Genomic DNA, 26,609 nt, shown 5'->3' on the forward strand with positions numbered 1-26,609 from the left:
TTTCTCTTATTACGATATAGATACTCACTTGTTCCTCCGTTTGAATCCAGGGCACATTCACACCTATGGCTTATCAGCCGCGCCGCCCTGAAAGAGGAAACGAAGTCAGTTTGGTCTAAGCTTCCTCTCTGTAAACATTACTTGCTGCTTTTAAAACTTCTACAGCCCAACTGACATACGGAAAGTGCCTTGGCAAGTTCGCCATCTCAATCTATAACGTGCTTCTTTCATCTAACTTCGAACGCCTATTGTTTCGAAGTCCTTGAGAACTCCATCATAACAATACATCGGTTTACCGGGTTTTATCTTGCAACCCGATTGTGAGTTACGTAAGGACATTGAGGTTAGACCTAATTGGAAAATAAAATAAATCTAGCCCAATTTACTTATAAGAATAATTAACATAAGTTTCCAATAAAACTACCTACATTCACTTTTTTATATAGAACACTAGCTGCCCCCGCGAACTTATTTCTCCTTAATGTGGTTTTAGTTAGCCTTAATACCGTGACACGAAAGAATAATTTCACTCTTTTATCGTCACTATAATTTGAATTTGATTTACACTTCGGTCTAAGTAACACGTGGTTGGCTATGCTAACAACAAAATCTAAAAAAAAGTAGAAATAATTGAATTTCACGGTATTTCGTTTACTACAAAATAAATTTAATTTATACTTTAGCCTCAATAACACTTGTACTAGTAATCATGATATTGAATTGTAGCTTATATGACACGTTTGTCGGTTTATCGTAGCAGTGCCATGTATTGATTACTTACTCAATCCAGTCGAAAAGTATCGACATCTGTTAGAATCTTTTGGAGTTAACAGATAATTGTAACTGTCAATTAATTTGCAATAAAATAAAATTGCGACTATAATTAAAGATCTAACCTATCCTATCTCTTAAGTTGGACCAGACTGCTCACGGTGTGCCAATTTAATTTAAAATCGGTTAAATAGTTTAGGAGTGCATCGCGGACAAACATCGTGACAGGAGATTTATATATATTAAGATAGGCAGGAGGCTTACCTGATGGTAGCCTGTTTACACGCTGCTAGAAGGATGCTTTTTCCTTTTAAAGTTAAGTCTATAGAGACTTAAAGTGAACACAAGAATAGACTTGTGTTCTATTTGTTTCGACTAACGTGAAAATACAGTATAAAACTTTAAAATAATACCTAGCGTAACTAATAACGTTCAACAAACATGTTCTAGCAAACTTTATTGCCATAATATCCAAGTCGACTGAACTCAAACAAAAACAATCTCAGAAACTCTCGAAACGTGGATTTTCAAGTATACTTATTATCTTGGTTTTACCAGACAACCTACAAAAACGTCAACAGTGATTGACGTTTGAAAAACATATTTGTTACTTTTCTTAAATATGTTAATTTATTTTTAACATTTTCACGTGAATTTTTAAGTTTCCGTTTTAAACATTAACCCGTTTTAAAGCACCAATAACATTTTCTGTCTATGTATATACAATTTCCTCGTACGACAAAGGTAAACATCTGAGGCTGGATGCCTTAGATGCAAAAATTAACGTAAGCCAGACAGAAGGTAGATCACCTACTCGCCTATTAAGAACAAAATTATCACAGCGAAGATATGGCAATCTGAGATCAACCAAGATGATTTAACGCCAGTGTTTTTTTACCCAAGTGTACTAAGTAAAGTAAGTCACCTTTGACAAAGAACGAAAGTATAATGTACATCTACATCTTTTAATACTAATCTAAATAAAGCTTTCAAGGTAGTAGTTGTTTACTCCAGTATAAAAATAACATTTGGTTTGCAATTATAAACAGCAAATATTTGCCCTAAGCAAATATACAAACAGAATGCATTAACGTGATAAAATGTTATAAATGATGTAAATATCTAAATTGTTCGAGAAATCTGCCTAGGCGGCTGACTCGACATTTGCAATGGAAATTAGATGTTTTTCTCTTTCAATATTGTAATATACGTAGTCGGTCCCAAAGTTCTGTCATAAATAGAAATAATGATAAAAAAGTACTGCTCAGTTTTTAATGAGTTATATATCAATTTATATAAAAATATTTGAAATGACCTCCCTTATTTTTAATACAGGCCCTTAAGCGCCGGTGCCAGTCGTCTATCGCAGCATATTGATGTCGATTTCAGTGCCAAATTTTATAATCCAAAGGATTAAGGTCCGTACTGTAGGAAGGCCAATCCTCATGTCTAATAAAGTCAATGTTTTGACGCTCAAACCAGGCTTTATTGGTCTTGGCTTTGTGTGCAGGCGCAGTCGTGCTGGAACACGAACTGATGTCCCGCAAATAGCGTGCTGGGCAGGTCTTTGACAAGCCGATCCAAAACTGTCTCTTGGTACATTTTTGGTGTCAAAAGCAACAAACATTCATTCATAAATTTCATTCATTTTATAAAATCGAATAATCTAATTAATTTAAAATATAATGTGTCAGTGACAGAACTTTGGGACCAACTAGGTATGTTATTCAGTTATTAATTTTTATGTATATTGCCCACACATTCAGTTATTCTCAAACCAGAGGTCTGTTTACAGCCCGGCAATTTCTTATAGAGCAGCTGGCAAACGGTTGAAATTACGTATTGTACCTCGACATCCGATGATGAAACTTTTGGAGACAGGCAAACACTTTTGGGATCATCAGATAACAAAAGAAAAAAGTATGTTTATACAACAAAGAAATCATCTTCCATCCATCGGGTATTTTATTTGTCTAGCTTGATTTCAAATATAAATAATGTTTTAGTTTTACACCACACAACAATGAAGATAGATATTCAACGCAGACGGATATTTTCCGGAATTTAACTATATTTATTATTAGAATAGTATAGAATTTATATCTCTGAGGATATGTTCCGTCGCTTTATTGAAAAATCTAAGTCCAAAACGATCCTCCTACGCCGTCTTACGAATTGATTTCGGCTCATATTTGTAATGTTGGAGATTTTATGAGGTCGGATAATAAGATTAGACCGTTACGGCCGCATATTCAATATTCAATATTCATAAAAGACCAATATCGAAAAATAAAATTTCATCAGTTCAATGGGTTTGTGTTAGTTTTCCTTCAATAATATATAGTATGACTTAATAAAACTTATTTAGAATAAACAGTGGCGCTGCAACTCTTGGTCTTGGCTCCAGAGTTCTGTATTGGTTTCGTGATCATTTTTTCTATGCAATTGACTAAAGTAGAGGATCAGCCTTCTGTGCCTGACGCACACCGTCGACTTTTTGGTTCTAAGGCACATGCATACGGAGAGAGTTTTAGCGGTGCAGCCAGCCTTGGTGATGAGAGTGGCTCCCCAATGAGGCATGAAGCGATCATATATCTATCTTTTTCAATTATTCCTTTGACAAGTAGCTGATGTTATGATGTTAATCGAACCTTTGGTCCTAGAAAACATTAATCTCGATATATAAAGCACTTTGGTGCATACAGAAATATAATAATAATTTGATTGCATCTAAGCCTTCCATCCAATAAACCTGGTATTAATAAATGCTACATTAATGGTATGTACCACGGTTTAATTCATTAACGTATTAAGCTTATGCAAACAGGATTAAAAGCTAGCGTTGAAAAGCTTTTATATGATTGTCTGATATCCCAGTAGGATTAAAATAAAAAACCAGTCAGTAAATGTTTCCCTTATATCTCTGTAGATTGTTAGTTGACAAACCACTTCACTAAATGAAACATATAAATTTAAAAAAAGAACGTTCCTATTCTCTTGAGGTCGGCTGCAGCACGTACCAGCCCAAGTATTCGACAATACGATTTTATTAGTTTCTGAGATACAAACGAAGATTTTCCATACAATTGGTATAGTATAGGCATGAAATAGGCATGGTATGGGAATTGGTATGGTATAGTATTGATATTGATTGGTAATGACCAGACAAAGTACTTTCGAACGATGTTGATTTTAACGAATCTTTAGAAAAGCTTTATCGAAAAATAAAAACGACATATAAAACCGTATATTTATGAAAAAATACAGATTCCAAGGTTCTTAGAACGTCTAGATTTGGGATTAAATATCAAAAATTCGAACAATAAAGTTTGTCCTAGAAATAAATTCAATAAAATATTTATCATTCTTAACATTTAATGTGAAATCTAGTAGCGTTCAATACTTCAGTATTTGTGTCGCTTTCAATGATAATATTTCTTTACGTTTCAGTGCCTACCATTCCTATTCACAATACAGTGGAATCTCTGTAACTCGAATTTCAAGGGTAACGCAAAAAAATCGAGTTCACGAGTTTTCTACATAAAATGAACTTTGAATTACGTATATGATTTACTGAAATGTCTAAATGTATTTTTCCATTTATATATTTGATTTAAATTATTTGCAATTTTTTTATCAATTAGTTTTTTGATTTTATTCAATCATTGCACGTACACAATACAAAAACAATAGATTAGAAGAGCCTAACATTCATTTTGGATTTTATTGCTATTATTTCGGCGAATTCCAAGTAAGACGTCATTAAATTTTACTAACTACGACTTACGGAGTTTGGATTAAAGAGTATCAATATGTATTATTATCAATACTTCGTAGGCAAATAACATTTTGTTCTAGTTACAAAATCAAAATAATGGGATATACCGCGTATTTAGAGGCTCATCGGCAGGGAATGGCAATTTTTTCTTAACTTACTAAGTAATTCGACTTAACTAGGTTCGAGTTATTGAGATTCCACTGTATATAAAGTTAAAACACTTCTGAAGGTCGGAAATCGCTCACTCAACCCCTATACTAAGCTGATATTGCTTTAAAAACAATTTATTAATAATTGTAATAAAACACAAACCCACCGCATGTTACTTGCTTAAGACGCGTTTTTAGGTAGTATGAAATAAATGGGTGCTAGTAAATGTATACATAAAAAACTTTAATAACTGAACTCTGATCTCATACATACATTCTAGTTGTATTAAGTAATTGTGATTTCAATTAAAAATATATGAGCATCTCATGTAAACCGTGAAAACGTAAAAAAATATTTTATTAAATATTAACCGGATTTTTAAACCATTTATAGCCCTTTTAATCAACTAACGAAGATATTAATTGTATGCCGACCGTAGTAGGCAGTTCATTAAAATAATTACATTCTGCTAAAAGTACAAATACCTCCGTAGCTTAGTCAATTATAGGTATTTAATGAGCAATTATTTCTGATTCGCACAGGTGACTGTCAAAAATGTATCAATGAAAAACGCTATTTCTTGCCTGAATAAATATAAATTTAAAAGATATTCTCTGTTCAATATTAACCAGCTAAAACATTACGAATATTATCGCTTTGTCTTATGTATATTTCTTTTAATCTTGATATTGATCACTAGGTTTCAGACTTCTGCATCTCTTTCATGTCATTGAGTCATCATTTGTAGTTCTAATAGGCAAGTAGGTCATCTTTCTGACAGGTGCCGATTTATTGGTCTAGGATTTCCTCACGATGTTATCCTTCACCGTAGTATCGAGTATTAATTGTGGTCACAGTAAATTCCATTAGTAAACAGCTGTGATCGATGAAAATCTCAGGAATTAAGCGCACACTAACCTACTTTTTGTTTAATGAGGTAAAAATGCGCTTACCCAGACCCGCGCCGTGGATGTCGAGCTTGACGCGAGGACTGAGGGGGCTGGGTCTACACTCAATGCCCTGTGCTAATCAGAAAGGTAGCAAGCCCAAGGTACACTCGGGGTTCGCCAAGGCATACACTATCCCACTAGGCCAACACAGCTCGTGTAACAAAGATAAACAGCTACATATAATATAAACAGATAATACTACAACAATGTAGGAAACATTTTCCACCGTATAAATCATTTCTACACCTGATGCACTCGTTATTTATGATACTACAAGATTTACTGTCCTTTCACAACTAGAGCTGGTGTTACAACCATTTTTCATCGGACATTTAGAGTTTTTATTTTAAAATATTACATAAAATTTATGAGAGGGAATGCTCAGATTATCAGGAAATGTTATAATCGAGTCAATCGACCGTTAATTGTTATTCTTGCTTTGGTAATAATTTATTTAGTTAGTATTTAATTGTTCCATAGTTTGGATTAAAAGTACGAATATTATTACGACCAATCAGAGCAGAGTATGCTGCTCGTTATAAATAATATAATATAAAGTGTCTTTATAGCCCATATTTGGACCATAGATTAGAGACCGATTGTAAATAAGTTAACGTTGGCATTATTTTATTTTTAATAACACATTGTAAAAATTGATATGACATTTGCATGCCTATTTATATATGGCTGATTGTGCGGATATTTGTAATTGATGGATCTAACCACTGTACCACTATCTTGGCAAATAAACGATTATTATTATAATTTAATGTAATAAATATTATTTGTATTGGTAAAATGAATCAATCTAAAGGAATCTCGATAATTATTTATGTCTTTTGTGCTCTTAAAAAATGCACAAATAACACAATAGATAAAAAAAATTGAAAGGGATGCAACGAGCGGCCTTATCGGTAACAAGCGATCGCTATCAGGCAACCCTAGTAAGAACAAAAACTAAAAATACATAACCAAATGTTATATAATAAAATACAGTACCTTAATCAAAGTAATCTGTTTCAAGATCGTTTGTGAATTGAATAGGCAAGTAGGTGATCAGCCTTCTGTGCCTGACACACACCGTCGACACTTGGGTCCAAGGCAAGCCGGTTTCCTCATAATGTTTTCCTTCACCGTTCGAGCTAATGTTAAATGCGCATATGGAAAGAAAATCCATTGGTGCACAGCCGGGGGGTCGAACCAACGACCTCAGGGATGAGAGTCGCACGCTGAAGCCACTAGGCCAACACTGCTCTTAACAACAGATACAGAAAAAAATATTAAACTAAAAATCTAATCTTACGTATTCATGAATGGCGATGCAATACAAAAGAAAAGGAAAACAAGAATTGCACAATTCACGAGATGTATATGCAAGAGACTTTACCCACTAAACCCGCTAATTACTATGTCAATATCGATGGAGTGATGATATTTCGCCGACATATACATATATAACCAGACTTATAACGAGACACTTTACGATATTGTCATTGGAGAATTGTAAGTAATTGATATATTGTTTGAATTTAAGAGATTTGCGAATAATGTTGATTTAACTAAATTTAAATTTCGTCTACATCATCCCATTTGACCCTCCTTTCAGAAGATTGCGTTATGGCCAAAACTCGATATGAAGATTGAGTATTCTGGTAAACGAGCTCGGTCTGGATATCCATAGTTGCCACTTAACACTTTGAAACAAATCATCACTTAGGTTTTATAATTTATGAATCGATGTATGTTTGAAATGAAACTTCTTTATCGGCGTTGGAAAAAAAATTACCGTCACATTTTGGATTACGCGTCACATTTTTCCGTTACGTGCCATCTGTTTCTTATCCCTACCACATTTGATTCATAACAAAAATATATAATAACGATAACAATGATAGTAATAAATCTATTCCAATTAATAAAATTCTGTAATCATCTTAGTAATAAATAAGGTAAAATGAAATAATTGTATTATTTGTATTCATGTCTATGATAATAAAAGCCTTTTGTTAAACATTATCTAGTTTTATCTTATTTATCCAATTTCTGTGAAGTTGCATATAGTAGATCATTTTTTGAAAAATAAGGTCACAAAGAAGTTTCACTTCTTACGTGTGTACACTAGTACACGCACGCATTTTTTTCCTCTATGTATTATGTATGCCTTTTAGTGCTTGTCACATTAATATTATATATTTTTACTTGTGTAACAATGTATCAGTGTGCCGAGCATTGATAGGCTGTAAATAGAATAAAATATTTTCATATATTCAAAGCAGTGTTAACCGTGCTGTACTATTCAAAAGAATATTATAAGAGCAGCAATTTTTTTCTTAAGTATTTACAATCTAATACTCGTTTTATGTAAGCAATGTATAGGTTGCCTAGTCCTAATTTTATAGACTTAATTTTAAAAAATATTGACTTGCGAACTGATAGTAAATGTTTAGATTAGAATAAATTTAACATGTTTTCTGTTACCGTTCTTAAGTGTACTTGGTTATCTATTTGAATAAACTTATGAAAAAAAATCATGCTCAGTTGAATAAAAAACTTCCTGAGGAGACCGCATCACTTTGTTATATTTTTATTATACCATCAACTAACACTGAATTGATATTGATTATCAACAGTATAGGCAGCAGCTGAGTTTCATCATCGAACATCGAAAAAGAATACGAAATACCAGCCGTATCACCTCGACGTCCGTCGTTCCACAACTGAGCGCGCACTACAGCTGCCTACTGAAATATAACCGAACCAATTCGACTTTAAGGTCCTTAAGAGCGTGGCAATTCTTAAAAGGCCGGCAACGCACTCGCAAGCCTTCTGACATCGAGTATCTATGGGCGGCAGTATCGCTCAACATCAAATGAGACTTCTGCTCGTTTACTACCCGATCTATAAAAAAATATATACAACACTTTTCCGTAACATAAATCGAATATAAATAATCTCGTTCCACTCTGTGTCCCAAATACGTTGATTTCAGCCGGCGTGACATCAACCCCAATCTCTGCAACGTGACATTAAGGGGCCGTGACATGACGTGAAACGGTTCGGTTTCGTCGAAATGTTTTGTTTATTCATGGATTGACCAGATCAATCACGGGCCTTCAAGAAAGGAAATCTATGTTCATGGGCCAGTCAATGTTAGACTATTACCGTGTCATAATGGTATTGTACTATAATCACTAATAAGTTAAATAATGTTTTGCCTTTTAATAAGAATGTTAGAATAAGGACAAAACATTCAATAGATGGGAATTCATGGACGCGTTTGCCTTTTGTTAAGATTTAATGGAAATAATTTGTTTTATATGTAAAAATTACTTAGACTTTATTTAGTTTAAAAAGCAATACATCGGCTAATTTTGATCACAGAGTAGAGAGAAGGGCAAAGACAAACGAGAAACATACTTGACATAAAAGACAAATCAAGTCAATGGAGCAAAGGCGCGAAATTAATATCACAAGACCTTTATTATTTAAAAATAATATAGCACATGTAAACGAGGTTCATCAAAGGCGGGGTAAAGAGATAATGGCAGGTAGGCTTGAAGATCTTTAGACAGGATGTATTTGGTGTCGAACAAACAAAAAATTCCTCTTGATATATTAGTTTCGATGCATTACTGCAGCGCTGGTGACAATTTCAACATTAGATTAGAAAATCACAATCTATACTAATATTATAAAGAGGAAACAATTGTGTTTTTGTATGGATGTTTGTAATGTTTTCACACAAAAACTGATTTCAAATTCTTTCACCATTAGAAAGCTGCATCTTCACTGACATTACATTACATTTTTTTTTAATAGTGATCCCTAATAAAATGCAATAAAATAACCCAAAGTGTGAAAAAATATTTTACTATTTATAAAGAGCCAAGCTGAAAATTCCTGAACTAATTTAAAAAAAACTTTCATCCTCTACGTAAATTATGTTACGAATTTAAAAATGTATTAATTAGATATATTTTCGTTGTAATGTAAAATCTGTATAGTGATTAGATTACAAAACTATGTAAATATATATAGTCCGACTTAGTAGACGGTATAGCTAGCTTTTTTATTTATTAACTAGCTATTCGGGATGGACCTTGGGATGTAGATGTTGTTTTTAATGACTGTGTTGGGTCAAGAGTCGAGCTAATAGGCTTCCAAAAAGCAAAGTACAAACTTTTTGAAGTCTCATTATGCATTCCACATATAAAAAAATAAAACATGTTTATTATGGAACATAAGATACAAGTATCACTTATTCCACGTCATTAGATTTAATTAGGTAGACATCCGTACTCATCGGCAAAGAAGACGGAGGATGTAGGCCGAGAGAAAAAGTAAAAGCCGCCGGAAATAGCAAATCATCAAACAACACTTATTTTAAAACAAATATCGCAAATTAATTCCAAGTATCCTGTCTAGCACTAGCCCCAGGCCCTTTTAGGCGCTCGGTGCTTGCTGATAGCATTTATGCCAATCTGTCGCTTCCACTAATTATTCAAAGAATGGTGGAAGCTGACAATAACGGTCCTTGGAATGTCTTCAAGGCTTTTTGTGAGGCCGTCATGAGTCAGAAAGAGAATGCGGAGAAAATGATTCAGATGCTCCGCTAGCAAGGAAACGACGACCGGGGCAGCGACGCCGTGATTTCGCACGCTTGCCCTAAGTCAAGATTTAGAAGATTTGTGCGTGAGAGGAGTCATGGTTGTATTGTGGCATTCGCGTTTGGTGGGGGTAAGGATAGGGCTCAGCTGTTACCTGCCTCCGCCCTTTGGCGAGCTGAAGTCATCCGTCAGGTTTTAGTGGGTAGGGTTTAGTAAGTCTGAGTCCCACATAATCCCTGCTGGTGTAAAATACCGTAGGGATATGCGTAAAAGCATTTCCTGACGTAAATAAAAAAAGGCCCTTTTATCAACTAGATAACCGTTAACTTAATAACCGTTATATATAAAACAAAACCAGTGGCGCAGCAACCTTTTAGGTCTTGGCCTCGGATTTCTATATCTGGTTTGTGATCATTTATAATTGTCTAAGCCTGCCTCACGATGTCTTCCTTCACCATACGAGCGAGTATTAAATGCGCTCAGAGACAAAAAATCCTCTGGGGCACCGGGGTTCAAAGCTACGTCCTCGGCTATAAGTTGTACGCTCAAGCCACTAGGCCAACACGCTCTTATTATTCATAAAACCAAGAAAAATATGTAATACAAAAGTAGTTCAATTGTTTATACTAATTTAGCCTATACAAAGAAAGCTAGTTTGAAATAGTGAAATACGAAGTTGAGAAACGTAATTGAAAGCATGGACTGTCTGTACATTTTAAACAATTACTGTCCTGAGGAGACTAATGCCAAGTTTCTATAGGGTATGCTATCATCCCATCTTAATAAACTTGAAGCAACTGTATTGAATTAATTCCAACATAATGAGAGAATACTGGCTGATTACCTCAGCAGTCTGCGATTTATTTCTTCTAGGTATTCCAGAGCTTCAACTAAACGCAACACAGTACTAGATCAAGAAAATATTTTTATTAAAATCGAAATGTCGATCAACTTCGTACAACACATTTATATTTCAGCCTATTTGTTTATTGAGAATAATAGGAATATGCATCCAAGCTACAAGTGAAGTTGCACGTCATTTTCAGGCATTCGCAACTAAAATAGATTGGCATATTTCCGATAGACAACCCCGTAACTGAAATTAATAAAAGCCGTGAAAACGAGCTTTCTATAGCCTAGGAAACGACTAATCCTTCAGTCAACTTCAGTGCATGATTCGTGGCGAGACAAGACGCTTAACTATACCTGCGATTAATAATATAGTATAAATATATTAATAATGGTTTATAATTCTTAATTTACTTCCATATTCTAACAGTTAATAATATATTAAATTTAAACGGGGTTGTAAGTCGTTAAAAAACACAAAAACAAGGAAAAATACCTATTCCTAACAAGTAATTAATATCCAGTTGGGGAGCAACTGAAACATACTTTGAAATAAATTTTCCTTTACAAAAACTTATGAACTTATGTTTTCCTTTCTTGGCTGTTTTCTGGGCTTTAATATACCGGCGTGCCGACCGTTGACAAGCTTTTGTAAATAATAATAAAAGAATAAGACTAAGTTAGATATAATAAATAAAAATTTAAGTGCCTAAAAACAAACATAGTTAAACAAAGAACTATGCAACAAAGCAAAGGTGCGTGATATCTGCGTCTTAATTTTAATTATTTTTCACAATGATATTGTAATTATTTATTTGTAATTATGAATGGCGAAATGGTCACGTGCCGTTGATATCCCGGTATGATGCGACAGAGCCCCGAGCCTCTATGGCTTTGTAGGAACTACTCGAGGTGGTTTTAGTGGATATTGCTCAGCCAGTCTCTGAATAGCGGCGATTCTAGTGTGGGTCGAGTCACACATACGCAACTTTTGGGGGCAAATACGCAAATGTATTTCCACAAATCTATTTAACACCTCACCAAATAAGCTAACAGTAAAAAACATTTGTAGTGAAGTGTAAGGTATTGTAATTTTATTAATAAATTGGTAATACGAATTAATTTTGATCGTAAAATTTTCGTTACAATTTTCATATGTCCTTACATACTAAGGGGTATATGTATAAATATAATTATTTATGAAGGTAATAAAAAATATTCATTACTGTGGGCTCGTACAGTCCCGCTATTAGAGCGATATACTTAGGGAATTGGCACATAAAATATTATGTCCCCTAGGCTCCTTAATGCGACATGCCTTCATCAAGGTAAGACTAATAAAATACCGTTATAATTTTAGTTTTGTTGAATATAGTGATGAAAATTTAAAGTTTCCATAACCGGACATGTATGGCGAATGTCATTATCGTAGCAAGTCCGTGTTATCTGCCTACACATTGGGGAAAAAGGCGTAAATATATAAACGAGAGAAAGAAAGAAAAAACTTCATTATATAGGATTTTCAGATAGCCCCCACACCAGGATTACCTGTGTTGTGGGCAACCAGTTTGTTCCATTTGACATATTAGTATTATACTTTATGATTTCTACATAAAAAAAAATTATAATTAAACTATTTCTCCACAATAAGAATATTTTCTGTATCATCATACAATATTGCTTTTTAAGGAACAGGTTAAAGATGAAAGGGCCTCGAAAGGAGAAAAAGCTTTGGGCGAAGAAAGTGTATTTTTTAGCTTATATATAGGTTTACGTTGTGTTTGATGTGGTGGCAGAAAAGCCTGCATATTGGTTATAAGTATAATTGTCTAACAGTTAAAAGTTTTGTTTCGTTGTACAATTTTTAAGTTGAGTAGTCAAATTTTTCGAGTAGTAGTAGCCTGAAAACATTGTAGAAAGCTTTGACTAGATCAAGAAAAACACCAATACACCTTTGTCCTTCATCTAATTGTGAACTTATAAAACTGCTAAACCAATCCAGCGGTTGCACCTTCTGCAGATCTGTCTGAATCCAAATTGATCGTTGGCAAGGATAGGTTCTTCATCCAAATAATTCAGAAATCTGCCGTTAATGATTTTTCTGTAATTTTAGCGAGGGTTGGGTTAATAAAAATGGGACGAGAGTATAAAATTTCCATTTTATTGCCTGATTTATAGATGTGATGTGATTCAGGGCAGATCAAATAAAAGATATAATTTTGCATCGTAAAACACAACTGCGCTATGACGAGATTTAAAAGTAACATTGAAACAATCCTGCTAATAGCGGTCGTATATCCAAGAACCACTATTATTTTCTACATTCGAAAAATATTCTACATAAAGGATGTGAAAACACTCAAAGAAAAATCTTTTACGAACACCAGCGCTGTAAGTGTAGGAGTAATATCAACAGACATAGGTCGCGACCCCCATATCAATCTCCAAATTTTACGACAGTGACACAACGTTATGACCATAAAAACATGGACAATGTACGACATAAATTATTTGACAACCCCAGATTGAAAATACCATTATATCTGATATTTTTTACATTAATGTAATTTACTCTTTGGTTTACACAAGTACAGTAAATCCCCGCGGTCCGAGTCTACCGCGTTATAGAAAATCGCGTTGTAGGAGTATTCTCATAATTAGTTTTTTTTTTTTAAAACTAGGAACAGGAATGCGATAAAGTTATTTAGTAAACAGATGCAACGCTACGCAAAACTAACTATGGACTAGACAAATCATTATAAATCTCACAATGCAGAAATATAACTTGATAGATATCTCCGCGTTATGGGGGAAATACCGCGTAATATGGGGCATGGAATTCGCGTTACACCGGGGTGATTACTGGATAGTACATTAAAATAACTCTTCTTTGACGGATCTCAACACCAATATCATAGCCTTAACCTAACTTGGATCAGTTAGTTAACTCAGATCGCTTACTATTGCTGTAAACACTTGAAACGTGTGTTTATATAATAAATTAATTTTAAAGATAATTTCTACGCGGTTTATATATAGGTTTACGTTTATATTATAATTTCGTTGTGACCAATCGACTAAGTAAAATAGTTACCAAATATAATTTCATACGATATCTTCATAATATTTATATTCAATTCAACCGTATAAAATAAACCACCTAAAAATAACAACATCCCAACCTTAATTTCTTTTCAGATTTCAACACAACATTAAAACAATAAGAAATGTTAAATTAATTACGCTTTCACGAAGTCGTACAAAGTCTGCCAACCTCTAGCCAAGCTTAACTTAATTACTTAATTACAAAATTGTACTTTAATATATAAAAAGGTTGGACGACAATTTGTGCATTTCACTTATGATTAAAACCATATTTCAAATGCCTAAAATACACATAATTGTCTTAAATAGTTGAGACCAACGGGAAGGCGATCGGCAACAACTTCTACTTCTACCATCTCTTACCTACATCAGTTTGTCGAGACTATCCGGTTTTCTCCTGGCAATACATCCAAAGAATCCAGGAATTTTGGAAGGCACAAAACCGAGACATCATAAAGAGAATACTGGGTATTTATTGACGTAGATTTCGTTTCTTCAACACAATACCACGGTACAAAGTCAATCGAACCTTTTTTTTTTTAATTCTTCATCGTCAGACTTAGGTATTTTAAAGTATAAGTTAATAAACTTATTTCGTCAACACATTTTGACTAAAATTGCATATAAAGGCGATCGGCAACAACTTCTACTTCTACCATCTCTTACCTACATCAGTTTGTCGAGACTATCCGGTTTTCTCCTGGCAATACATCCAAAGAATCCAGGAATTTTGGAAGGCACAAAACCGAGACATCATAAAGAGAATACTGGGTATTTATTGACGTAGATTTCGTTTCTTCAACACAATACCACGGTACAAAGTCAATCGAACCTTTTTTTTTTTAATTCTTCATCGTCAGACTTAGGTATTTTAAAGTATAAGTTAATAAACTTATTTCGTCAACACATTTTGACTAAAATTTCTTATAAACATATCAATGTAATGCAAATATCGTTGATAAAATTCGTAGTATATAATCTGAGCATACTATTAATTATGATATCATAAACATTGGTACATGTAACATCCGGTAACTTATAATTCATTTGTATTTTGTAAGCCGGGCTCACGCACGCACGCAGGGCATGTTTTTAATAGCAGAGAATATAGATGACTAAGATGTAGCTTAAAATCTTAAATCAAGATATGACGATTCCTGGGTCATCGAGGTGCTTGAAATAATAGAAGATAATTTTTTAACCGGATTAAAGCTATTGGTTTTATTATAAACTTATAATTATTTTGCATAATTTTAAATTTAAGTCATTGAGTGAGTCATTTCTGCAAAAACCTGTCATCTTTTAGTCGATACCAACTCCGGGGAAATAAATACAGATAACACAACACAACAACACACTTTTTCTACAGCTGTGTTACTTTTGACAACACCTTTTGTCTTCAGTCACCGCGAAACTTGGGAAAATTTTAAAGTTAAAATCATGTAGAATAATTATAAGTTTATAATAATACAAATAGCTTTAATCCGGTGAAAAAATTGTTTTCTTTCAATGTGTAAAAGCTATGTTAACCAAAGAAAATACTATAATAGAACATATTTGTTTTACTCTATATTAACCACTTCCGTACAACAATGGAAATATAAGCGAAATAATGCAATGTTAATTGTTATGTAACGAATCAATGCAATGTAACAGTCGGAGAGAGTGCCTACGTCATCCTCCCATGATTTAGGAAATGGCCACGCTTATAAAACTAGGAAAGCCTGAGTGAGCAATATGGACAGCCTTGGGTCGTACATGACTTTTAATATATTTTCACAATTTGGTCATGTTCTATGGCACCCACTGATGCACTAACCATTTCTCAGTTGACCTATACTAAATTATAGTTCTACTAAATTATTTACACCGTTATAAATTTAACATATTTAAGGTTGTTTGGATTAAAAACGCCCTCATATACAAACTGGACGATGAGCTGGATGTCGAAGTAACCATCTCCGCATAACCAATTTAAATCTAAACTGGATGTTTTTAATGGATTTACTGATAGCCAAGTATATAAGATGAGAGTCACGAGTGAAATAATTCACGAATATTTTAAAAATGGCAATTGTTTTAATAAGTCATACAAACGACAAATTTAAATAAAATATATGAGTGAGGTGATTCAATGTCTCCCTAATACACAACACGAAACTTAAATTATATTCTAAAATTGTTTTGGTTAAATGTGCTAGAATATATATACGGTTGATAGGATTTTAAATATTATTTAAAATAATAAATAATACGTAAGTTAAGATAAACAAATCAGGAGCTTTGGACACGTGTATTTTATGTAATCAATAGCAATGTATTGTTACAATCAAACAAATGAATTTAAATATCAATACACAACACGAAACTTCAATTATATTCTAAAATTGTTTTGGTTAAATGTGCTAGAATATATATACGGTTGATAAGATTTTAAATATTATTTAAAATAATAAATAATACGTAAATTAAAATAAACAAATCAGGAGCTTTGGACACGTGTATTTTATGTAATCAATAGCAATGTATTGTTACAATCAAACAAATGAATTTAAATATCAATACACAACACGAAACTTCAATTATATTCTAAAATTGTTTTGGTTAAATGTGCTAGAATATATATACGGTTGATAAGATTTTAAATATTATTTAAAATAATAAATAATACGTAAATTAAAATAAACAAATCAGGAGCTTTGGACACGTGTATTTTATGTAATCAATAGCAATGTATTGTTACAATCAAACAAATGAATTTAAATATCAATACACAACACGAAACTTCAATTATATTCTAAAATTGTTTTGGTTAAATGTGCTAGAATATATATACGGTTGATAAGATTTTAAATATTATTTAAAATAATAAACAATACGCATGTTAAGACAAACAAATCTGGAGCCTTGGACACATGTTTTTATGTAATCAATCGCAATGTTGTTGCAATCAAGCAAATGAATTTACATAGCCTAATATATTATACATCAAGATATCGAAAAAATCCTCCAAAAATGGCCTACTTCTACTGCCGGGTTTATCAAACGTATATTTAAATACCATAAGTAATTTAGATGTTATGAACAGTTTTTCTTTCTATAATAAATAAATTTTCAAACTATTCTACAATAATTAAGTTTTCTACTACAAAAAAATAATGATATGGAACTCTTAGAATGATACGTCAAACAATTCAGATCTAAGGTAAATTGTAATTTGCAAGCTTAAAAGCATTAAGATTTTGTAATTGAGCCTTATCCGAGCTTTACTGACTTGACCTAAATTAATTCCGTTTAATTAAAACCAATGTAAATACATACCATTGTTAAATAGTAATTAAACCTTAACCACCACCTCACAATTTTAACTGAATGTGTTGATTACAAAGAACTTGGTTTGCTGACCATGCCCAATATAGAACTTTTTTTGTTTTGTTTAGTAACCAATACAAACATAGCAACTAAGACCGAATTGTGGCTTACTCTTACTAAAATTACAAATGGATATAATCTGAAATGAGCAACGCACTTGCGAGCATTCTGACAATTTGAGTGTCCAATAGGTGAGCCTCCTGCCCGTTTGCCTTCTATAACATTAAAAAAAATATACTATTTACAATTTTTCAACTACTACTCCTAATCACGCAAATACGTTTCGGTATTTTTACCGTTTAAAAAAAATATTTCGCTATACTATGTTGTTGCGGGTTCTCCTAATAGACTAAAGACTAAATCAGGAAGATTCACACTCTTCTCTTTATAAGTAATAAACTATGTTATGCAAAATTTATTCCAACTTGTGGCATTTTCATACAAAATGCATAATATTTATGTAGACTATGCAAGTGTCTCAGCAAATTGAATAACCGGTGCTTTGAGGTGATCCCGAGAAAGTCGGGAAATTGCCTATCTCTGCTATCGAGGGCCGTAATTATATTTGTAACCCAATAAACAAAGTGCCTTTTAGCTATCCATTAGCGTTCCTTATTAATTTACGTTGAAATACATTCTAAGGCTGCGGTTTATTTTACACTTCCGAAGAAAATATTTTCCAACTAAAATCATATTAGCCTTATTGCGATAGCACTCCTATTCGTAACTCATTAAATTCAACAGTAACGAGACGTTTAGTTCGAGTCGATAAAGTACTATTCGACACTTAAGAGGGCAAGCTAAGTGAAGGTGCTGATTGCAATCTCAGGGTAAAGAGAAAAGGCCCGTGTCCACTAATGCACAGGCAGTATAACCTGGGTCTGATAATGGTAAAATTGTTAAGTAAAGAGACCAATACCAATGTAGGCTTCAAAGTAGCAATTAAGGTTTTGTTATAAATTAAATAAAAGTAAATCTCTATTGCAAATATCAGGGCAACCGCTTGTCAAAACATCACGATGCTATGAAATTGCTGAAGAATGGAAAGATATTCCTCAAAACGTTATTTGAAAGGAAGGAAAATTATATATGAAAAGCATGCCCGATTCACGATTCAAGTTGTGATTTTGTCAAGAGGTCACATTCGTTATTAGGTTTATTACATATCTTCTATCTATCTATCATTGTAATATCTTTTTTGCCGACCACTTCTTGTTGTTTAGCCGTGTACATTCAAAAGATACATCAAAATTGAATCAACTGAAATCTATCTTAGAACGTAAATTTCTTAAAGTGTTCGTTTTTTGCAAAGATGACGTACTCTTTGCCAGTTTAAAATATTTTAGTAGTTTATAAGTAGATACCTTAATAGTCGTTATTAACGACATAAAACGTGTTTTAATAAACATAATGAAATACGTATGATATATAAATATGACCCCTAAAACATATGAAACTTTGGTTTTGTTTTAATTGAATAAAGAGGAGTTACATTAAAACTATGTAAGTTATAAAGCAGGGATTCTTTTAAGTCAACTGTCAGGTTATCTCCAAGTACAAATCCCCTGGGGAAAGAGGTCGAGTCACCGAGCGATGGCTGTACAGAACTTCTCTGATAAGATGACATTTACAGTGTATAAATTTTATTTTAAAGTTGTTAACAAGTTAGATAAAACTATAAGGAATATCATTTAGTAAAGATGACACATGTTATACAATAGAAGTAATAATTAATTAATTTAGTATTACAAATATAACTTTACTCAAAATATCAGAGTTTATTTGGCCGTATCGAATTATTTGCTATGGAAATTTGACTTCCAATACAAAACATCTATTATGTTACGACTGCATACGTCAGGTATTTTTATTACGATCTAAATTTAAAATATCTGTACTACAATTCGAATTCGAAAATCAAAAAAAACGGATGACGCCCCGAAACGTTGCTTTTGGGTTATTTTGTGCAAATAATTTATTATTATTAACAATATTTAATATTAACAATATTTCACTACTGTACTCACTTGTAATGTGGCGGCTTGGCGGCGCGGATCCTCTCTGCACGTAGAGTTCCAGCATTCACCTGTTGGCAAAAAATCGGATAAATTTATGTACTTAAGTTAAAAATAGATCATTTCTTTCATATGCTGGTTGTTGAACCAACTGCCCACAGATGTATTTCCAAACCAATTCGACTAAGGGTCCTTCGAGAAAAGAGCGTACCAATTCTTAATAGGCCGGCAACGCAATCGCGAGCCTTCTGGCAATATCAGTGTATATAGGCGGCGGTATTAATTAACATCAGGTGAGGCTCCTGCCTGTTTGCCCCCTGCCAAATTAAAACGTTTTTTCGATACTAAATAATTTTAAAACCAACATTAATTTAGAATGTTTTTACTATAAATATATAGATTTCCTTATATCATATATCCTTTACGTCGGATAATATCCATATCTGATTGATAAACGTCATGAGATCACCGTAGTGATATCGTAAACTGATGAATAATATGATTAATCATCTCACCTACGTCACAAACCGGACATCAAGGTGAACAATTATAAGTTTTGTATGAGGAAACCAAAAAATCGTAAGAAAAACTGGTTTTATGGATATCAATACGCAAATGATGACCAGATTAAACGTATGTTTATTGCATATTGAAGATTACGTGGATGCCCGTGACTCAGCGAAACCCGGTGAATATGGGAAGATTCAGAGTGTTAACACTAAGTGCTACCAATACATAGCATTCTTAGAAACTCAACTTAGAATTTTTAATAATCTAATTCGTATCAAAACTTACAATCACGTCTTGAGTTGTTTTTTTTTTAATTTGATTTATGGTGGAGAATGTGGGTCTTAGGAAAAACATACGACACCACACAATCGAATTATTCGCTAATATAACATAATAAACACTACTTATCCAGTACTTAATATACTCGGTAATGGGCTGATTAATTCAAAATGTTCTTTTAAATGCCTATCTGATACCTAATCTGGTATTTTACTAGTTATTTTTTTTAGTGTTATATTTGTATTGTACTTACCTACTTTTTAAACTTTGGTGACATTTATGTTTACCATAATAGTCTTTTATATTAGAAAATATAGCATGTAAAATATACTGTAGATATATAGTAGTGGTGATAAGTGGTGAATTTTAATTAATAAATAAATAAGTTCCCTAACATCCATATACCTTATATCGAAACCTTACGCCGTTAACTAGAACTTCAATGTCCTGCGCTGGACGGATTTGAATCGCGGAAATTCTTTTGTATCAGTAAAAGGATATAAATACATATTTGAAGGTAGGTTAATAATATACCTAGATACCGATATAAGATTACAGCAAATATTTGACCAAAGATTGTATGTTGAGTGCGAGCAAACGCGTCGCAAACATGGCGTTACGAAATTAGACTAACAAGCAAATATTTGAACTACGCCACGTTTAATATGACAGCTATGAAACTAGAATCTGTGAGAATATATATTTTTTGCTCTATCAGATAAATTGTAAAATAAAAAGCAGTGGCGCTATAGCCTTTTAAGGTCTGAGTCTAAGATTTCTGTATCGGCAATCATCTGTCTGTCACTGACAGACGCCGTCATCTGTTTGGGTCGAAGGCATGCCGGTTTCGTCACGATAATTTTCTCGACATAGAAAGAAAATTCATTGGTGCACAGCCGAGATACGAACCTACGACCTCAGGTATAAACACTGATCTGATCTGCAAAATTACAACCAAAATGTTTGGCTTGCTTCGCCTATAGTTTTAATTAAAGAAACAAAGAAAATCTTTATTATACACAATATACAGGATATTTAGGTAATGTAAAGTGCACTGGCGTCTACACTACGATTCCCTGTGTGCAGCCAGTCTCTTCCTTTTGACATGTACACTGTATTTAATAAATAACAACATCTTCTTCAAAAGTCGTCACTGTCAACGCTGAGATGCTACATTATATTGATTCTCAAATGATTTTATATATTTAAGTATTTCATTAAAGTACGACGATCGTGTGTTAATATCATCCTCTACTGTTCCAACTACCGACTAGTCTTTGTGTATTTAAAAAATATGGTGCGATCCATGTTGAGAGATGTTAAATTGAAATTCAATTTACGGTTCGAATTTCGAATAAATTGGCAGGTGTTTGGGATTGACATGACCTATCCAATCAAGCAAATAATCGGATAGCCCGTTACATATACAACCAGTTAATCTTGACGTACTATACAAGCACAACAGTTTAGCGGAAAAACAAATGCCGAATGGCATTGGTGATTCCTCATTATAATAATAAAGTATTTTTCAGAAAAATGAATAAGATTTAGAACAAAATAAGGCTTAAAACACTAACCTGCTACTTTATTTCACAAACTTATAGTGGAAATACATACTCCTTTGCCCCATAGAGGCACTGTGCCTCTAAAAAGCGTCTGTTTTTTTACTTCTTTCTACACTTGATTTAGGTAACGATTTTGAGTAAATAATGCCTAATATAATGCTTGTCAAATAGAAATAAAAATGCGTTGGTATATCAGGGTCTCGAACTTGTTCTAGGCTAAGACGCTTTACTTAGCGGTGCCTTAAGATTTCCTATAGACTATTAGACACTGGCTTTTAAGAATATAGTACCCAAAACATAGTGTAAATTCAAACAACTATGGGAGTTTGTATCGTGATAAGTATTAGGTTGTATTAAAGTCTGCCTTCACGTTTAATGATCTCGTCCTAAATCAAGCCTTTTATTTTCAAAAAACGTTACAACTAAATAATAATACAAATTCTTAATTGTAATTTTTGACTATATAGGCCTATATAACCCTATGATAGGCCTCGTCCAAAGTTCACTTTCATGGGCTTAAAAAGTGCCGCAGCTAAACTAGAATACTTCTTTCCAAATCTTTATAATCTCCTTTAATAAGAAAAATCTCTATTTTTTGTTTAAGTTCCCATTATATTACTAAGTTATTCGATACAAATAATAAAATTGATGTTTAGCGTATTTAAACGGAACACACGTTTCTACTTCATTTTGATTAAGAAGACGGGGATATATCCCGAGGGCTTTTTTGTGGAAATTACATTTTTCTATTGAGATAATGGAAGGTAGAATTAATATTTCAATTGAATAAAAGGAACGTACATTTTTAGAGACGAACAATTTGATACAAAAACTTTACTGTTCGCTCACGGGCTTTTGGCGCAATGGTTGTTGCCTAATTGAGCTATAAAAATATAATTTATATCTTTAAAATGAGTTTTATATTATTGTGATATAGTCATTGCATAGTTTTTTCCAATGTGAAACTAAATGTGAAGAAACTGCAATGTGTAACAAGTCTGGTACAGAGCTTGAAAAAGTCGGCTCGTTAAGAATAAATACGTTGTTGAAGGACTCTTAGTCGAATTGGCTCGGAAATACTTCAGTGGGCAGCAGCAGGATTCTACACCTGGTCACAAGTCATGAACCACCCAAACCTGGCGCGAAACGAACGTTCCAGACTTTATAAGAGCTGAAGACTGGCATTTAGATTTTAAACTATGGTCAGTTATAGAGGGTATAGACGACACGGCGACATTGAGACTCTTAAAGAATCTTTGGAGCAATCAGTGGCAAAATTTCCCTTGGAAACAGTGAGTAAATTCATAGATTCGTGGCAAGTTAAAGGCGTGTATAAAAGCCAAAGGTGGCCATTTCGAAGAGAATATTGTTTTATTTTTATTCTGAGACTTTAATAAATATGTAGGTAAAGATTTTAAACACATTAACTAATTAAAAAAATTGTTATGGCTGGACTTTTTATGTATATAAAATATATTTTTTTTAATTTTTATATATATTTCGTAATTATTTTGCTTTGTATAAGCCTCCTCCAAGGATCTCCAGGTATCCCGGTTTTGTAACGTCGGTAATGTCGTCCACCCATCTCGGACTTCCTCTGTTTCGTTACCCAATAGGGGTCACCCTTGGTCCATTGATCGTGAGATATTCTTGCTGCATGGCCTGCCATCTCCATTTAAGCTTTAGAGCATAGTTAGCGCTTCAGTAGCTTTAGTATCGCTTCTAATCTTTGTTTGTATATTTTTTTCTAATGTTAAGCTTGCTCCGTTCTAGGCCCCTTTGACAAGTTCTGATTTTTCTTTTCATCTTCTCTGTTTATTGGCCCAAGCCTGGCAAGCATATGTTAGACATGGCAAGACACCGCTAGATATGGCTTTGGCTTTAAGTTTTACTGGCATATTGCTTTTAAAAAAATCTTTTTTCAATCACTAAATAAGTATAACAAAACATCAAACTGATTCCCGTATACATTGTTACGTGAAATATTATGTATGGGACAAAAAGCGGGGACACCTGCCTGCCTAGCAACTGCCCGTCTCTAGTACATATCATTGACAAGACGTAATAAAAACTACGATAACATTACATAATATGTAATAACAATTCTCGAAATAATAGACAATAAATAAATAATTTTTATCACCACAATAAAACTTGATACCAATAAGCTTTATTAGTCGTCGTGGGTGGTATTTACATAAACTAGCTTCATACATATAAAACCATTCAATAAAGTTAAAATATATTAATCCAATTCCGGTCACACCAGTGTTAACTTTGTTTGACTTTTATCCCAGCAAGCCGCGCGTTCATACGATGATACCACCTATACCACAAACTTGAACCGTCACTAATATTCAAATATAATATATAATAGAAGCAATAAAACTTTATCCTTGGGCATAAACTTTTATGTGTGTAGTAATGTTAATATATTCGTAAATATGGAAGCAAGCAATATTCGTTTTTCAAGTTCCCCTCCTACCAGAAATCTAATTACATCCGAGGAGTTCGGGAGCGGGAGACACACTTATGCAATCATAATCCACATTTTTCCACTAAATTGAATACGAATCTAATCTTTCGCTCCCCAGATAGCGTAGAATCGTCTGGAATTCTAATTCCAATTTTATCCACGAATCTATCATATATATATGGGGGCAAAAGCGCAGGAACCACATCTGATGTTAAGTGATGGACACTCACGTTGCCAGAAGGCTCGTGCGTGCGTTGCCATCCTTTTAATAATATAATCATTAAAAAAAACTTAGGTATATATGACTCCCGTATGTCAAATCCATAAATATATTGACAATCGTCTATGGACGTTTTTAAAACACTTTTTAACCCACAACAGCTTTGTGGAACCAGCTGCCTACTGAAGTATTTCCGAACCACTTTACCTTAAGAGTTCTTTAAGAAAAGCATACCGATTCGTAATTTTCCGGCAAGGCATTTGAGAGCCTTCTGGCAGTGTGTGGGTCCTGCCCGTTTGGGAAATGGACATACATCTTACTTTCCATAGACATTGGTATAATAGTATCAGACATCTTCACTATGACCGTTGGTATAATCTTACTATAAGCATTTTTGTCCCGTATCTTTAATTACACAGTAACACAAGAGTGATAAGGACAAAACATCCACACTGTAATAAACTAAAAATCATTCAAAAATTTTCTTAATGTTTATTTCGTTATCCTACTAGTAAAAATATATATATAAACAAACAATTACACTAAAATATATTGAAAGAAAACAATTTTTTAAGCGGATTAAAGCTATTTGTATTATTATAAACCTACAATTATTTTGCATAATTTTACATTTTCCGATGTTTCGCGTGCTTTACAGCGTGCGTGGTCACGGTGACTGACGGCAAAAGGTGTTGAATGTCAAAAGTATCACAGCTGTAGAGAAAGTTGTGTTATCTGTATTTATTTCCCCGGAGTTGGTATCTATTATAAGTTTATAATAATACAAATAGCTTTAATCCGGTTTAAAAATTGTTTTCTTACAATGTGTAAAAGCTATGTTAACCAAAGACAATACTAAAAATATAGGAATACAGGAATACCTATAAGAGAAAAAGCAGCTGTGATGTATAATGGAGTAAAATTGAGGGTATGTACGTGAAGGTGTGTATGTAGTGTATGCTCATGACGCAGGTGCTTTTGCGCTATGCATATTAAATCCTTTAAAACATATTCCACGATAGCTTTAACAAGTCAAGGCTCAAATATTGGTCATTATATGTCCGGGCTGCGCGATACAAAACTGTGTTCGTCCTTCATTGTTAGGCCTAGAACACGTATCATTACTGGGATTCTGAAACATTAATTACCGGGGTACTAATTCAACTTTCCGCAACTGTTTTAAACTTTTCCTTATTACAAAGTTTTAACACGACACTCATCTCCATTTTCGTGTATATACAATTTTATAGGAATAATTAAATTTTCTAAAACATTTTGAAAATTAATTTAAAATTCGTCAAAACGGTTACGGTAGGTACAATAATTATTTCTGAAAAGCATTTTAGACACATACCCACATAACAGAGTTGTACGAAGCGTTTGCAGCGTCTTAGTTAGTCAGTAGTAACAAAATAAAGTAATATAAAAAAAACTCATAGACGAACCGGAGTGTGACTTTTTTCTATTAAGCGAGACTGTCCAGTAGGTATCTTACTATAAATAAGTTCTTAGATTGATAGTAGTATACAGTATCCTTTATATGCACTTGACGGAAGATGTGGTCGGTTCAACAATAATATAGAAGAAAGAAAGAAAAAAACTTCGGTTTGATTAAAACACACATATTATATAAATAAAATAAATTATCAATAATCACAATCAGTTTAAACAAAAATGGAACACTAATTTTCAACGAACCCATACTATCTTGTAGTGACCGATAATATTATAATATATATACATATTATATAGAATAAAAAAAAACAATGGCGCTACAACCTTTTCAGGTATGGGCCTCAGATTTCTGTATCTGTTTCATGATCATTTGTTAATCTAATAGGCAAGTATATGATCAGCCTTCTGTGCCTGACGCACGCCGTCAACTTTTTGGGTATAACGCAAGCCGGTTTCGTCACGATGTTAATCTTCACCGTTCGAGTGAATGTTAAATGCGCACATAGA

At 33.2% G+C, this 26,609-nt stretch overlaps 1 protein-coding gene across 4 annotated transcripts in view; it reads right to left on the bottom strand.

Annotated features, from left to right (window-relative positions):
- LOC123713977 (beta-arrestin-1) overlaps window positions 1-26,609 on the bottom strand; it is a 73,206-nt gene that overhangs the window by 20,992 nt on the left and 25,605 nt on the right. For 2 of the 4 annotated variants that reach the window (XM_045667908.1, XM_045667909.1), the window contains 2 exons: window positions 19,610-19,668; window positions 29-87 (listed from right to left, as the gene is read on the bottom strand). The gene's annotated coding sequence lies outside the window, so the exon portion shown is untranslated. Of the gene's footprint in view, window positions 1-28; window positions 88-5,652; window positions 5,801-19,609; window positions 19,669-26,609 lie in introns of those variants that run through there. The other 2 variants (XM_045667912.1, XM_045667911.1) reach the window with 2 other exon arrangements.

This window comes from Pieris brassicae, chromosome 9, assembly GCF_905147105.1.
Source record: "Pieris brassicae chromosome 9, ilPieBrab1.1, whole genome shotgun sequence".
NCBI lineage: Eukaryota > Metazoa > Arthropoda > Insecta > Lepidoptera > Pieridae > Pieris > Pieris brassicae.